The following is a 17,348-nucleotide window of genomic DNA, read 5'->3' on the forward strand; positions in this document are numbered from 1 at the left end:
ACAGTTTATGTATATGTGTGTCCCGGTTCTGATGGTACAAATTCTGAGTGTTTCTTGGAAATCACGCACAAATCAGTTATAAAAGGCATTTATATATAAAATGCATAATAAAACAGATCTTTATCGCCCGAAATGTGTTAAAAATAAGATGCCGTTTTGATAGTAAACACGTCCCCGTTCTGTAGGTTTTAAAAAAATGTGTGCGAGTGTTTGTATGTGCTGTGCGTGTGTGTGATTTAGATTTTTAACGTAACGTTAACAATTTTTCAGTCATACTGCTACGATGTCTGCAGTGTGTCAGTTTATAGTGATGTCTAGCACTGGGGCATCATGCCGCAGACATGTAGCTTGATGTCTCACCCAGTCACATCATCCTGACACCAGGGTGACCAGTCCTAAAATTAACCTCGTTAATGCTGAGCGCCAAGCAAGGCAGCTGCATGGAGTGTTCCAACCCGTGACCTCCCGCATCCGAGGTGTATACCCTAACCACAAATATTAACTTTTCGTAGCAGTTTTGGAAACTAATTTTCTTATTAAGCATTCTCAAATAAAGAATATATTTCGTATTGCTAACAATGTAATTTAAGACTAGAATGTGTGTTTTGTTTAATTAATCAAGACGGAAGAAGGGAAAATGAGAAAATGCACAAAGCCAGTGGACTTTTGGAATTTTTCAAAACGCTTGGCAAGTTCAACTTCAATATAACTACCAAAATGAAGAATTAAAAATAATGAATTAATACTATGTAGGTTACAGGTCAAAGTTCAATGAAAATATCTCACAAATAATTACGTAAAGTATGCTTATTTCTTGAAACGGATCATTCAACCAGCTTTGTAACAACTTATTTTCAGAACCGTTGGTGTTGCTTCTATTAAGAACAATTTTTTTAAAATGTAGAAGGGAATGGAACTAAAACATTTGGGCCCGTCATAGAAATTTGGCCTGTAATTTTTTACATTTACGACCAAATAGTAAGGTGCTTTATAGTCGTGAGATAATGAAGTAATAAATTATCTTCTCCAGCCCTTGGGAGTAGTCATTATCTGACGCACCGAACCTTAGTACAAATTGCAAAGATATGAAACATTCATGTTTTTGTATTCCCAGTTTGAATGATACCACTGGTTGCAAACGTCACAAAGAATGCATGCAATTTCCACATGAGCCGCATGGCCGAAATGCAGCTTTGCTAGTGGTTCTAATTTTAATCTTTTAGGGTGGCATGTTGCAATGGAAGTGAATTTTGACCAAATGATCGCAAATTAATACAACAGAAGACTTTATACAATCTTGCTTAAATCCACGTTACTTTTAGCTCTCTGCCTCTGTAATCAAACGATTTGTGATTTCGTTTATTTTGTGACAAGTCCTAACTTGATTGATAATACCCTTGTAATACTCTTGCATTTACGAGTCAGACAATGAAAGCACCAACTTAACACCTGTACCTGCTTCAAAGCATTCTTGTTTCAGGTAACAGATGTAAAATTCGGCACTTGTACAAATTACTGGTCAATGTATATTACTAGATATACATCTCACTGACATTAATGAAAATTCATACAATAGATGATATTAACTAAATAATATATTTATTCATATCAGATTATATATTACGAAGTAGTGTTTTTATAAAAGTTGTTTCTCATAAACTCTAAGCAATGCTCTATTCCATGGCCAGAAGGAAGGAGAGAGAGAGAGAGAGAGAGAGAGAGAGAGAGAGAGAGAGAGAGAGAGTGAGTGTTCGGGCTCTCTTTAAAGGTGTTACTCATAACGGTGTAGATACGGCTAAATCTTGGGGAATAGCGTTGCGAGAAAGGCACAGGGATCGCTGTAATGAGACAAGCCTCTTTGAGCTCCGACTAAATGGACCAAGTTCATTGAAATACTCAGCATATAAAATTACATTCCAATATCAATCTGCATAAACTTAAATTACGGATATAAGTGATACTTATTATATGCTCATTTTTTTTTTGTTCCGTTAACTTTACATTGTCAGAATCGAGCAATATGACGCGATATTGCACTCGTGCGCACTTCATATTGAACTCACGTGAATAAAGGAACTACTTTCTATGTGTAAATTAACAATGGACACAGACGCCAGCACTTTTGATTTATTTTATTTGTCTGTGGATGAAGTTAATCAACTGTTTAGCTATTCGAAAGAAGAGATGCCAAAGCTGACAATGTGGATGAATTCATAGATTCACAAAAGAAACTTAACGAAGCAGGCGACTGAACGTGATATCAGAAATGTGCAGCGATGGCTGTATGATAACTATTTTGTAAACAAATCATATACATTCACGTAGGAGGATCTTTACATCTTGGTCGATTAAATTTGTTTCTGAATGAACTAAATCAGATCTTTCGTGCACTGCCACATACCAACTGTTTTACCACAATCCGCGTTAACGATTTTAATACAATGTTTCTGATTTAGGCGGGTGATAGACGCCAGATTTCATATAACTGCTGGGTGCTTACAAATAACATGCAAGTGACAAGGCATAAACTGTCTTCTTTAGCTGTCAATAACAATGGCAAAACTATACTTACAGTTTTACATCCTGAATTTCCTCAAAATGTACTTTCTTAGTTCTGCAAATCCGAATTACATGAGCCATGTCATGGGTTCTCAAGCTTGATTACCCATTTCGAAACTGAACTGTAATTTCGACCATATTCCAAATGCAATTACATCCTCCTTACTGCACTCAAAATGAAATAAACATTATGTTCCAAAGCGTCTTTTTGATAATTGCAATTGAATAACTTCACATTTTTCCAACATTATGATTTCAAACATTCAATGACAGAGCAGAAACACTTGCAGATGTCAACACGCTTCTCCGTCGCCGCTGAAATCCGATGTTCTTTATGTAGAACTGGCACAGATAATCACGAAAGTTCGTAGAAACGACAAAAATACCAAAATCTATTCATTCCAGATCAGATGGAAAAGTTACAAGGCGCATTCATTCACAATATGACTCCAAATTTCAATTTTAAGTAGATCAAAACGCCATTTTCTTTCAAAAGTTATGTCTAGCAAGCGACTAAATTGTAATTTATCTGGGCGGAGTTATAGGCGCATTGATAATGTTGTTGTGTAGTGATGAACATGCGTTTGTGTATTTAGTTCAGAATACGGCATACATCCATTTACTTTGTTTCTTGTAGTGTATTTTTGTTTATAAAATTAAGCCTTAGGTAGAATAAGAAAATGTACATAAAATAAAAAGGTTACTGCATTTCTATGGGAAAATATGAACTCGTTTTGTCAGATGGATATACTTCACTCCCAAGGTCGTGCAGTATTCCATCCGAAAAACTCGTTCTATTTTCTTATACAAATACAGTAACCTATAAATATAAAACTACGATATTCCTTCACTTTCCAACATCATTCATTTGTATATTTTCTGCCTTTTAGAGTATAATACAGATAATTAAATATCGAATAAATTCACGATAGCTAAAGAATCTAAAGTACACTATTTGAGACTAATACCGAAATCATTTAGTAGAAATATTTTTTACTGAATTTAATCTAAAATACCAACACATTAAACAATATTATTTGAAGAGTATTTTATTTTCTGACTTAATTGTGACTGAATATGATGTTGGTAGCGAACGTCGCTTTTTACAATAATCAGCAATATAATTACAAATAAATATAATCGGACTATTTTTGCCAAGGAAATCTTCTCGCTTCTTATACACATTTTCTTAGGACGCGGTCAAATATGGTCATACGTCTTAGTATTTGGGTTTTGCCAGAATCTCAATGTGTGTCTTCGTCGTTTCTTACCAACTACCGTCTGGGTCTATGTACGTCATCAGACATATTTTTCCATGAACACGTGAGACCTTAGTGATATACTCGGCAGAAAGTTTGCTTGCTCAGCAAACGTGCTGCTGAGTTCTAAATTTGCCCAACTTAAAGTAGTATACAATGCCTATGACTGTTTTGATTTCACATGGAAAAGCACAATAATTATTTAAATAGTACACATTTATATCACAAAATAAAAAAATAGTTTTAATACAATTTACTGAAAAATTCCATCCTAACAGTGTATGTAATTTTTGTAACAACTTTGTTTCTTACAAATAATTTTAATGTCAGAAGTAAGCCAAAACTGCTAATCTTAGCATCAACAACAAACTCTAACTTGTATCGAACTTGACGTGAAACGGTGTGAAATTCTGATAAAGTCCTCTATAAATATACCGCTGTTGTCATCATATCACGAAATGATTGTGATCGGTTTATTTGTCAAGAACTACATTATACCTTTATTGTCCAGGAAAATACTTGAGATTTTTAATCTCATAGTAGTAACAGGGTTGGCCCCCTTCACTACTCGTAGTGTTATGCAACGATTTTTCGATGCTGAGCGTTTCCCAGTCATATCGCAATGATGTCAGTTAAGTGTAGAAAGTTTAAAGTGCTGTTTAAAGTGACTTTAGTCAGTAATTTCCTAGTGAATTTGTCATCAATTTGACCATTTTAGGTCCGCGGAGTGGTCAACTAACTAGCGAAGTTCCAATAGTTCTTATAACTTTAAAACCTTCTATAACTATTTGATTTGTTTTTAAATACTGTCAAATGTGGACTTTACCGACTGAAGCCAATGACACTGCTCTAATAAGTAGTCACATACTTTTGAAATAACCTACAAAAGTTTCAATTGATTCGGATGAGAATCCTTTAATTAATGATAATCCCAAGCCATAAAAAGTGTCATATTTACGCAACGCATCAAAAAATGCCGACAAACCGTCCAGATGTTTTGATTAAACTTGTTTATTGTTGCAGCCACTTTAGGCATGAGAAGATGACAATTTTGTTAATTTCAACGATTATAAAAACGTGCAGTTATTTAATTATTTCAGCCAAGAACAGATTTTTCTTTTCTTTTCGCTAGTAGTAGTAACATGCCTCTTTTTCATTTTTTTCTTCCCAAGATCGATATCATTAATAAGTTAAAATCCGTCATTAAATAATCAGTATTTAAATAGGTCATTCTTCTTTTACTCGAGAGACTGCATTATTTCGGATTATATACATGAACGGGTTTTTAATGACCATCTTTTGAGGTAGGAAACGACCGTCACACCAGGCCCGAAACGACCATTACAAATATATGTATATGATGAAACAGTTGTTACGTGTTTAGGCTCGATAAACAGTAACACAGAAAGAGTGACAACAACAAACTTTTTAAAATTTAACAAATAATTTATTTTCCTATAAAATTCTATAAAAATGAAAAAAGGAGAAGAACTTACGGTTTCAAGAATCAAATCCAAAATAATCTATGAACAATCCACGAATTAAACTGCAAAAGTCCTAGTAATACATGTTCTAATAATTCCAAGTTCGAATCCAATGGAAAATCCAAGATGGATGACGATGATGTATACTGTAGTCAGTACTGTGCTTATCTACAGCTCCTTCTAGAAATACAAATAATGGCACTCCGGTGTTGGAAATCCAAATTAAATTTGTAAGCAATGTCTTTCCAGAATTTCTGTGTGAGCACTGCTCAAAATATTTCCGGAGTATAAAGAATTAATCCTTTTGAAATCCAAATGATCTGAAGATAATTAACTCAAAGTCTGGCAAAAACAGAAGAACTTTACATCAAGTGTAAAAGCCCCAAAACTGAGAAATCTCTCTCAACACATCCCTATTAAGACTAACAAATGCGTAGTTGTGGAAAAACCAGAATTGTGAAATCAAATTGGGGGGGGGGGGTCACGTCATCGTGTTTATGTCACGTACACAAAATATGGCCTTGATTAGACCAATGATTTTCTCTAAGAAATAAAAAAAAATTAAAAAATTGTTTACATCTTAAACCCAAAGCCCCATCATGACCTTGACAACAACCAAAGATTTTAAAATAAAATAGAACTGTGTTTACTAATTTTGAATTGAGGTCAGTTTCTAGGCCAACACCTGGTGTTTATCAAAAGAATGATTCAGGTCAACCAATTTTCTGGAAAAATATCATCTCCAGTGAATAAATTTACATTACAATAGCTTGTAAGAAAAAAAAAATTGAAAACTGACAAACAAATTAAATTAATATATATATATATATATATATATATATATATATATATATATATATATATATATATATATATATATATATATATATATATATATATTAAATTAGATATACGTAACACAATGAGAACTTTGTTTTCAAGGCACTGGAAAAAGATTCGCGGTTTTGCAACTGCTGAAAATAATATCATGGTATATCGTGAAACCGGTATATTGTGACACTACATAATCTGACAACAATAGTTAATTATTAATTGCAATTACATTGCATGCTTTTAATATCACTAAAGTGTTTTAAAAGTTCATAATACCAAATTATACCTTTTAGTGCTTCTTAGTGTCTCTTGAAACATCAAGTAAATAATTTATATTTATAAATATTTTAAAGAAAATGTTGGCTTCATTTTCTTCTTGTAGGTGTTAAATAGTTGAGTTGTTGGTGATGAATAATTTTATATTTGGAAAATGATGCTGGTTAATAGACGTACAGTAGGCTCTTACGAGACAGTCATTTACAACATTTTAACATAATTTATTTTCCGCTTTACTGCTGCTGCTTCTTGTGGTGGTGATAATAATGTTATTGATAATGATAATGATGATGATTTTGGTGATTAATTAACTTATATTCACAGAATAGTAAGCATACGTTTACCCCTAGAGTACAGCCTTGACAGAGTTGTCTTTCCTGATGCTTAAAATACGTTTGTATATGTTGCGGCCCGTGTTGACAATATTTATCATTTATTTTAGTACCATTTATGTTTTGGGGGTAATTTAATTGCTTTACTATGTTCTTAGTGCCTATATTTTTGCACTTTGAGCCTCTTAGTGCTTCTTAGTAGTTCTACGATGTTTACCAGGACCCCATGAAATCGTCTTCTGTGATGTCGATCATGTGAAACGAAAACTGGTCCTAATACACTAAAAGGGGATTGGGGAGGAATATCCGTCGGTAAGCCAAAAACAGCAACAGTTTTACTAGTATTAAGTGAATGAAGCATGCTACACAAGCGACATCATTTTGATTGCATAAGATATTTAAATAAAATAAATTGTACAGAGCAAAGCTTTTAAGACTAAAAAAGATAAGTTACCTATGTTCGCGGCGAAATAAAAAAATAATCTTACTCAATTACTGTACTTTACTACTTTTAACAAATTTCTGCAGCATTTAACCTTTGACAATTTGTGAGAAAAATTTTCTTCAGACATCACCTGTCACTATGCTTAATTCTTTCTATATCCTATTTTCTCTCTCTATCTCTCTCTTACTGACAATACGAACTTCCTTTATATACGTAACCAAAAAGATTAACAAATCATACGTTCACTACCGCAGTTTGGGATAAAAATATGTCTCTGCAAATTCTAGAAGTCATGTACTCGTCAAGTCAAATCTGAAGAATTTTTGTAATAGAGAAAATGGATGACTCATTGAGAATTGCCATGGGTTGGGGGACCCAGTCAGAAGAAGGAATATTTTGAATTACATAAAAAGGAAGGAATACTCAGTATATCTATTGCAAAATACACATTTTATAAAACAATGGGAGAAATAGGTTAGATCATCGTGGAGTAATGAATGTATCTTCAATTCTTTTTGCATCAATTTCAACGAGAGTGGCTATTTTACTGAATAATAACTTTCAATTTACCATACACAGAGTAAAAGTAGATGTAAATGGCAACAAAACAGTTTTAGATATTTTACCTCAAAATTACAGGTACATACTTCTACACATGTATTGTCCTAATGTTGACACACCAAATTTCTACACTGAAATGAGGCAGGATATAGAGGACTTAAAAATTAGCATATAATTATTGAAGGGACTTACATCTAGTTATGAATCAAGCTCTTGAGACATAATTACAACTCACTAAATAACCCTAAGGCAAGAGATACAGTAATTGATATTTATGTCTTGATACATATAATTACAACTCACTAAATAACCATAACACAAGAGATACAGTAATTGATATTTGTGATGAATATAATCTGATATCTGGCGAGAAAGAAATATGGATTCAAAACGATATATTTAGAGAAAGAATAACCCCATCAAGGTGGCAAAGTTAGATTTTTCCTAGTTTCAGAAGCTCTCTTTATAGTGGTAAATGATGCCTCTGTAGAACCAGGATATAGACCAGATCATTCTCTAGTCCAACTAATTCTTTTCGAAAATCAGGATATGAAACAGAAAATTCTCTAGTCCAACTAATCATTTCTTTTCGAAAACCAGAAAAACACATAAAATTTAGAAAATGGAACAATTCTCGTTAGATAGATTTAGAATAGACAGCGCTTGTTACGGACCCAATTGAAGAGTGCCAGAACAAATATATTGTCTCCCACAGTAAATTATAGGCTGGAACTAGCTACAGCTTCTAAGATTAGATTTTCCATCAATGACCAATTATTTTTTGTAAATGCTTTTGTTACAAATAAGAGGGAAAACTATTTCTTATGATTCGTTAAAAAGACAACAAGCTCAACAGGAATATCGAATTACTATTTTAGAAGAGGAAAGCACTATAAATGATCTACATGAATTAGAAAGGAAAAAGAGCCCGTTAGTGGTAATTTGTGCCAAAATATGGAAGGAGAACGGTGAGAGTACGATCTAGTGTAAAATGGATTGAAGATGGGGAAAGGGTTTCAAAATATTTCTGAAATTTGGAAAATAGAAATTATACAAGTAAGGCGAGTCCAAATTTAACTAAGCAAAGTGGAACATTTACACAAAATGAGCTAGAAATTTTAACGGAAACTAAATTATACTATGAAAGGCTATATTCTTTCACAATGTAGACCCAGTTGATCGTGCAGCATGGCTGAATTTTACAGACATCCGTAAATTGGAGAGTATACAAAGTAAATCAATGAATGGCCCAGTTACACAAACAAAAGCAACAGCAAGTCTTAAAAACATGCCTAACAATAAAAGACCAGGATCAGATGATTTACAGTAGAGTTCTTTAAATTCTTTTTGAGAAATATTGGTCAGTATTCTGTAAGAGAAATCGATTTTGCTTAAAATAAGGCTGAGCTATCATCAACTCAGAAAGAAGGTGTTATGATATATGTCTATAAAGGGGATAAGCCAAAAACAATTTAAGAAACCTGGAGACCCATTTCGTTATTTAATGGATCATGCGAACTCGCATTAGCCTGCACTGCAGATAGACTTAAACCAACACTGCCATCAATTGGAAACAGTGATCAAACAGGCTTCATAAAAGGCAGCTGCATACGAGAAAATTTCTGCATTCTCTATGACCTTATGTTTTACTCAAAAAAGTGCAAGATACCTGCACATCTTTTAATTGATTATGACAAAGCATTTGATTCCCTTGAATGGCATTTAATTGATCAAGTTTTAATTATTTTAAATTCAAGGCTAGACCCACCTCTTCTATAAAAATATAAAATCTTGTGTCACTGTAAATAGACATTTTTCACCATAGTATGAAATCAAAAGAGAGTGTAGACAGGGTGACCCCCTATCCCCCTACATTTTTATTTTATGTGCAGGGATATTAGCCCATTTGATTTTTTTAAAAACCCAAATATCAAAGAAATTAAAATTAGTTTAAAAAAAAAAACAACAGAATGTCTAGTTTCGCAGTAGGTAAATGATACTGATCCCACCCTGGATGGCTCAGAGAAGTCTGTTAAGTCAGATCTGGATCCTATCTACCAGTTTTCTAAATTTTAAGGGCTCAGTATAAATATTGAAAAAACTAATGTGTATGGATAGGAAGTACAACTGGAAGTACAGTCAGGTACTTCCAGTGATATCATTTAGATTGGAAAACATCGTGTTTCACTTATCTAGGGGTGTGTGTGTGTGTGTGTGTGTGTGTGTGTGTGTGTGTGTGATTTAGATTTTTAATATAGCTTCAACAATTTTTCAGTCATATCGCTGCAGTGTGTTTGTTTATAGTGATGTCTAGCACTGTGGCATCATGCGCAGACATGTAGCATGATGTCCCACCCTTTCACATTATCCTGAAACCAGGCCGACCAGTCCTAACACTAACCTCTTAACGCTGAGCGCCTAGCGAGGCAGCTGTTAGTACCATTTTACAGCTGTTAGTATTTTATATTTTACAGCTGTTAGTAACATTTTGATAAGTCTTTGGTATGACTCGGCCGAGGTTCGAACCCGCGACCTCCCACATCCGAGGCGTACGTTCTAATCCCTAGACCACCAGAGCCGTTGTCACTTATCTAGGTATTACATTTTCAATAGAGTTAGATGATATGATCAAGCTCAATTATGAAAGCAATTTTAGAGAAGTTGAATATTGACATTTACTGTGGTCAAAAAGATCATTTATTCCACTTGGAAAAATTGAAGTTGCGTAAAGCTTAGCCCTATCTAAGATTACTCACTTATTTCTAAGTTTAACAAACCCACCAAAAGCCAAGCTTGAAGAGTTAGATGTACTTTTCCATAAGTTTGTATGGGGTGGTGGCAAAGATAAAGTAAAAAGAAAAGTATTATGTCAAGAGTATTTTGAAGGAGGTTTGAAACTTTTAGATACAAACATGTTTGTACATTCATTGAAACTCATTTGTGTGAGAAGTCCTGCCACCTCTAAACCTAAATGGAAAGAGATTGTAACAACGTCCATGCCAAATATAGATGTTTTTCACTTTTGGAATATATTTTATGACAAGGCGGTGAGAAATACTTTGAATGCACCCTGGACGTCTTTGCAGCATATATTGAATTTTACTAAATTTACTGTTGAAATCTCGGATGATTTCCTTAAAACTCCAATGTGGATGAATCCTAATATTAAAGTTGGAAATTCTGACGTAATGTATATGCACTGGGTAAAAATGGAATTTTGTACATAACAGATTTAATTAGTGAAAACGGTTCATGGATTATTATACATTATTTTTATAATGAGTCTGAAATGTATGTCAACATTCTAGAGTTTCAAGGTATGCTCAGGGCCATTTAGGCTTATTTTCCAAGAAACTTCATGTAAACATTAATTCAAATATATATTGCCCATTTTTACATAAAGCTGTAATTTTGTTCATACATGACAAAATAGTTGTGAAAGTATACATCGAAAACAGAAAGTTAATACCTCTATGACAACATCTGTTTTGAAATGGAATCAAGAATGTGAGTTTGTATACGAGTATGACTGGAAGGAATATTTTTTTCTTGCCTTTTCAAATAGCAAAGTGTCCTAAACTGAGCTGGTTTCAAACTAAATAATGCGTATAATTTTACCAACAAATACATTTTTGAACAAATTTGGAATAGTCCGTAGAAGCATGTGCTATTTATGTAATGTCTCCTTAGACACTTTGTCTCATCTATTCAGGAACTGTTCCAAAACTAAGTCATTACTTACTAGTTTCACTGGGTAGATAAGGAGTAAGCGTAATCACCTGCATACTTTTTAAGTTTCGACAAGAAAATGTATTCTTGGTATAATAAACCAAACTAAAAGAGATACTGTGATCAGCTCCTTTTCTTGCAACTGAAATCATATATCTATAAATATAGATTTAACAATGAAATACCAAGCATTGCCAATTTAAAAAAAAAAAAAACAGAAGTGAAGTTGGAAAAATATTATGTATGATGTTTGTTTGATGACAAATGGCAATTATACAAACATCTCTTTGAATGAATCTTACTATACTTGCATTGTCAAATTACAACTAGAATTTTAATTAAGTTTAGATAGGTCCATGTATGAAATTAAGTATGTGTGCAGTTATGAAAGTATGACCTAATTTATTTTGTAGTTGAGTATATTAGAGAGGGAAAATAAAGATGTTATATAATATACACATCTACAAAGTAGAATAATCACAAAGGTGTTTATGCAGTAAATTGTTCAAGTAATATTTGCCTCCTAATTTATGTATCTGTTTTATTGGTAGATTGATAATAGAAGGAAGTAATCATTGAAAATGATAATAATCTGTAAATATTGTCAAATGAGTAAGGAAAATATTTACTGTAGAAAACTTGTAATAAGTAAATGTTGAATCTAGTAGTAGCAAGTATATGTGCATGGGCATATATGAATATGTATGTATGTATGTATGTATGTATGTATGTAGCTACATTCGTATGGGTATGTGTGTATAATTGTATGTGTGTATATATGATGACATGTAAATAATGGTTACAATCAATATTTCATTTTTTCTAAACTTTCTCTCTGTGTTTTTCTCAATCTCAAGAGTATCCAATATTAAATTACATTATGTATTGGATTTAAAATTAGATACGTTAATCATTATTCCCTGTAAACTGATACTGAATTGCGAGGTACTCCATGGGGTGGTTCCCCGACCTACTGCTACCTATATACAGGGAAATAATAAACATAGAAAAAATATTCAAAATTGTCAACTTTAAGATTTGTAGATTTTTGTTCAAAAACCTAAATTTCACAATATCAGCGATTTAAATATATGATTGTCCTTTTAACTAAAATGTTAAAAGTTTTAGATATGTTTTGGAAGACTGAATTTTTTATTTTATAATTGTTTACACAGACCATTTATGTCCACAGAAAAGAAGCACTTTAACTGTCGGATGAAATCTAATACTGAAATATTAATGTGAAAACAATGACAATAATAAACTGTCTCCCAAAAAATCATGTTGCGAAATATAGAAATTTACATCCTCCTTGACATCGCTGAACCTTGAAGATCTAAATGGCGAGCAAACATGCAACCGATATACTTGGATTAGAAGCATATGAGAGCAACTATCAAGACCATCATGTTAGCTATGAAAAGATATAAAAGTAGAGAGGCATGATTAAAGTCAAGTGATTGCATTATGGAAGGGCTTGCTGTGACATACGATTGTACATATCAACGTTATCATGTTACGTATGAAAATCATGACTTATTTCTGAATCATATGTCAACCTGCTATGTCTAGAAAAGATGCACGTTAATTGCTGTATGAAATCTATACCAAGAAATATGTAACGATTCGACGAAGTTGACGGCATAGAGCACCAAGACTAATGTGTATATAGTCGATGTTCTCTCTTCATCTCCCTTATTGTCTGTCTCTTTCCGTTTTCTCCTTATTTACATTGCATCATGATGGAATCGTATATAATACAGCGTTGACTATCTATGACATCTCTCTCTCTCTCTCTCTTGTATTAGACTCATTTGCCATATATATATATATATATATATATATATATATATATATATATATATATATATATATATATATATATATATATATATGGCCTTGAGGATGTTTTCGATAAAGTTTTGTTTTGTTTCGTTCAGGATAGTAGTGTTGTGCGACACTTTGGAATAAAAGTGATTATAAAGTGCCAACTAAAGATAACGTTTTATTCATTAAAAAAATTAGAAAACTTAATGTCACATAAGTTTAGGAAGATAAATCCTCCAAATTATGTAAACATCAGGTAAAAGGAGATAGATAAACAACGTAAAAATGTTAAAATTCTGGAAAATGTAATGCCACTTTTAATAGTGGGATTAACGCTTTTAAGCGGAGTTTTTCTGGAGTTTTCATTCTAGATAGTTTCTTAAGTATGATAAACAATCTGATTTATATAATATTTGAAGTTTATGTACGGAATATTCTGTTTGGAAAGTTGAATGCAGGGCATCTATAGCCGCATGAGATGTGTTTCCATTACTCTTTTTCTTATGATTTCTCTCTATGTATGTATGTATGTATGTATGTATGTATGTATGTATGTATGTATGTATGTATGTATCTTGTTATTGTTGTTATAGGGTTTAACGCCATTTTTCAGCACAGGATAGGCTATACATGGCGGCCAGTATTAATGGTGGAGGAAGAACCCGGGAAAACATGTATATATATATTTATATATATATATATATATATATATATATATATATATATATATATATATATATATATATATATATATATATATATATATATATATATATATATATATATATATATATATATATATATATGTGTGTGTGTGTGTGTGTGTGTGTGTGTGTGTGTGTGTGTGTATGTATGTATATGTGTGTGTGTGTGTGTGTGTGATACAGACAAAAACAGCTACAGTGCTCAAATTCCAAATTAGCGTGTCAACGTTCTATCATACCAATTTGTTTTAATCGTGAGCTGTGGCGCTGACTATGGTGGGTTAATAGATTAATGAACTGCAATGCTTAGTCATGTTCCCATTTTCAAATTTTAGTAATTAGAGAGTTTCTTATTATTAAAGAAATGTAGACAATGTTGGACGTGGAACTATGATGATGTCCATGTCCCTCCATATACCCCTTGTCACAAAATTGTCATTGTTAATATACTTGAACCCGAGTACTTTGAAATTTTGGCATAGCTTTATGTCCTTGTCTGTATCATTCATAGCAAAAATTACTCGAAAAGTAGCACGATCTTGTGCATTAAAGTGGTTATTGTTTGCCACCCAACCCACATATACATTGTTAGTTATGAAGTTCGAATCCCCGTCCTGGCTTGGGCGGTAGCTACGCCATTGAATGAGTTGAGGATGTTGCATTGGCGGTTGCTACGACACTGAATCACGCCAGTGTAATTAAACATGTCAGAGTTGTTCATTCCAAGCATGCTCGTACATACGGGCTAGCAAATAGGTATGACAGATTAAAGCTACGTATTTCTTACTGGATCCCGCGCGATGTCAGCGGTTTACCGTTTATGTTCTGCTGTGTTTTGTCAATATTCATATAGAAAATATAAACTGTAATATAATTTTCATTCCCAACTGAAAGCAAATTAGCACATAATATGCACTTTGTAATATTTAAGCTAGTTTCTTCTTTAACAGGAAGCAGCCATTCTTACTGCTCGACTACGCAAGCGTGAACAAATAATTTACATTTTGTCGATCATGTTTTCATTGTCTATTGAACGGCAGTGAGAAAATATGTAATTATTTCCCTTCAGTGAATTAACAAGATTGTTTCCTTCAGAAAAAGCAATTCACGGACTAACATAAAAATATGGCTGTAATGAAAGATATAATCATCATACTATGGAATGAACTTTAATAATTTAGGTATGTGAACGATATATAATAATAACCGTGAGATAGCAGTCAACAAACCAATATATCACAACCGGATGATGCTGAGAAGCACTACAATTACAATAATGACGATGGCTGCTTAATTTAGTTGCAGATAAATTTGACAAGTAGGAAGCAAATGAGGACAACTCATAACTCTTACGAATAAAACCAATCTCTGGTACCTAACCATTCTATTTTGTTTTTATCAAACTTTTCTCATATTTAGCGTTGCAGAAACTGAAGTAGGAAACAGCGACATTTCTCTGTAAAAGGTCGGCACAATGAATAACCTATTCAGTCTAAGTATAAGGGACTACCTACTGAACTTTTATAAGTGTTTGGTATAATTCGGCCGGGGTTCGATCCCGCGACCTCCCCCATCCGAGGTATACGTTGTGAGGACATAGGCCACCGGAGCGGTGAGAAGTGTAGTGATGGAGAAAGGATGTGATTGTCAGAATGGCAAAGTGAATCTGAAAACTCTTACTAACCGAAAACTTTATGGGGAAGTTGGGATCGGCTCGAGTTGTATAGCAAATGTAATTCACGGCCTAACATAAAAAAAAACAGGAAAAGGATTGTATACTGTGGAGGGACGGAGAGTGGGAATCACGAATTTATATGTCAGTACATGAGTGCATTTTTTTATTTCTCTTTTCTAAAATATTTTAACTTACATTTTCAATAATTATCTAACCTGTAATAAGAGAAAGAAATATATGAATGCACCAACAATTGCAATAAAGAAGGGGAAATAGAATGATGTTGTTCCGTTTTACTTTTGCAATTATTAACTTGTCTCGATCAGTCAGATCGCACCTAATTAGAGGGAATGGGACAAGAAAACAAGTATTCATTTTATTTAATCTGCAACATCCGATGTTTTATTTAATCTGCCACATCTGATATTTAGTTTATCCTTGTGTCTCGTTTGTAGACATTGCAATACAAAATAGCGAAAAGATATCATGAGTGTGGCTAAATGGAAGATGAATCCGTTTTCGAACAGAGAATGATTAAAAAGCTGTATGCAACATTTTGAAACTCCTTTACACAGATAAAAACTTATTTTGGATGCTGTTTATAGACCTAAAGCACATGCAGAATGTCGACTCAGTGGGTGGATGAAGCGTGTTATTGATGATGTGGAGGCTGTTAAAGATGCTATAAGAAACGTTAGGATTAGGACGTCACTTTGAAAGAAATAGTCCATTCTGCGGATGTATATGTGATCAAAGACGGATATGTTACTTACTGTCCGAAAGGCAGCAGACAATTTTTATATTTCATACAGGAGTGTAGATGATTAATGAATTAGGAATGCGCAGTTTTGTGCACGTTCTGTGCGTAAACTGTTTGATAAAGAACAAATGGGCTTAGGAGTAATGCTCCGCATGGAATTATTATATAGAGACAAAATGTTGTTGTTGTTGTTGTTGTTGTAGGGTTTAACGCCATTTTTCAGTACAAGATAGGCTGTACATGGCGGCCAGTATTAATGGTGGAGGAAGAACCCAGGAAAACCACGGAAAAAAACAACGACCCACGAAAAGCTACTGGCTGGTACAAAATGAAATTTTTGTTTAAAATAAGATCATTACATCAGATGGAGTAAGAGACATATGCCTAACAGTGTATGGAGACACAACAGTGTATGGAGTCAAAACAGTGTATAGAGACACAACTGTATATGGAAACACAACAGTGTATGGAAATACACGTGTTCGCCATCACCTATAGATGTATGTTTTTCTAAATTTGCTGAAATGGTTATACGAATTATGTTTTTCAACAAACAAGGGGTAATTTTGAAAGTGGTACCAAAGAATACTGCATTGAATGGACAATACTATGCCACATTTATTCAATATAATTTACATGAGGCCATTCGCAACAAGTGTGTAGGCCTGGTCGGGGAGGGGGAGGGGGAGTCATTTAGCACAATGATAAGGCCCCTGCCTATGTATGAAAGTTTGTGATAAATCCTTATTAAACTTTGGCTTGGAAATCCGAAATCAGCAGCCATACAGCCTAGATATAGTTCGTTGCGACTTCTGGCTTTTTTCCCAGTATTGAAAGATTCATTGTATGTAAAACAGTAATGAAGAAAAAAATTAATACAATCACCGGGTCACTATGAATGCT

The sequence above is a fragment of the Sinohyriopsis cumingii genome, chromosome 11 (genome assembly GCF_028554795.1).
Source record: "Sinohyriopsis cumingii isolate HCF-2022 chromosome 11, ASM2855479v2, whole genome shotgun sequence".
Lineage (NCBI taxonomy): Eukaryota > Metazoa > Mollusca > Bivalvia > Unionida > Unionidae > Sinohyriopsis > Sinohyriopsis cumingii.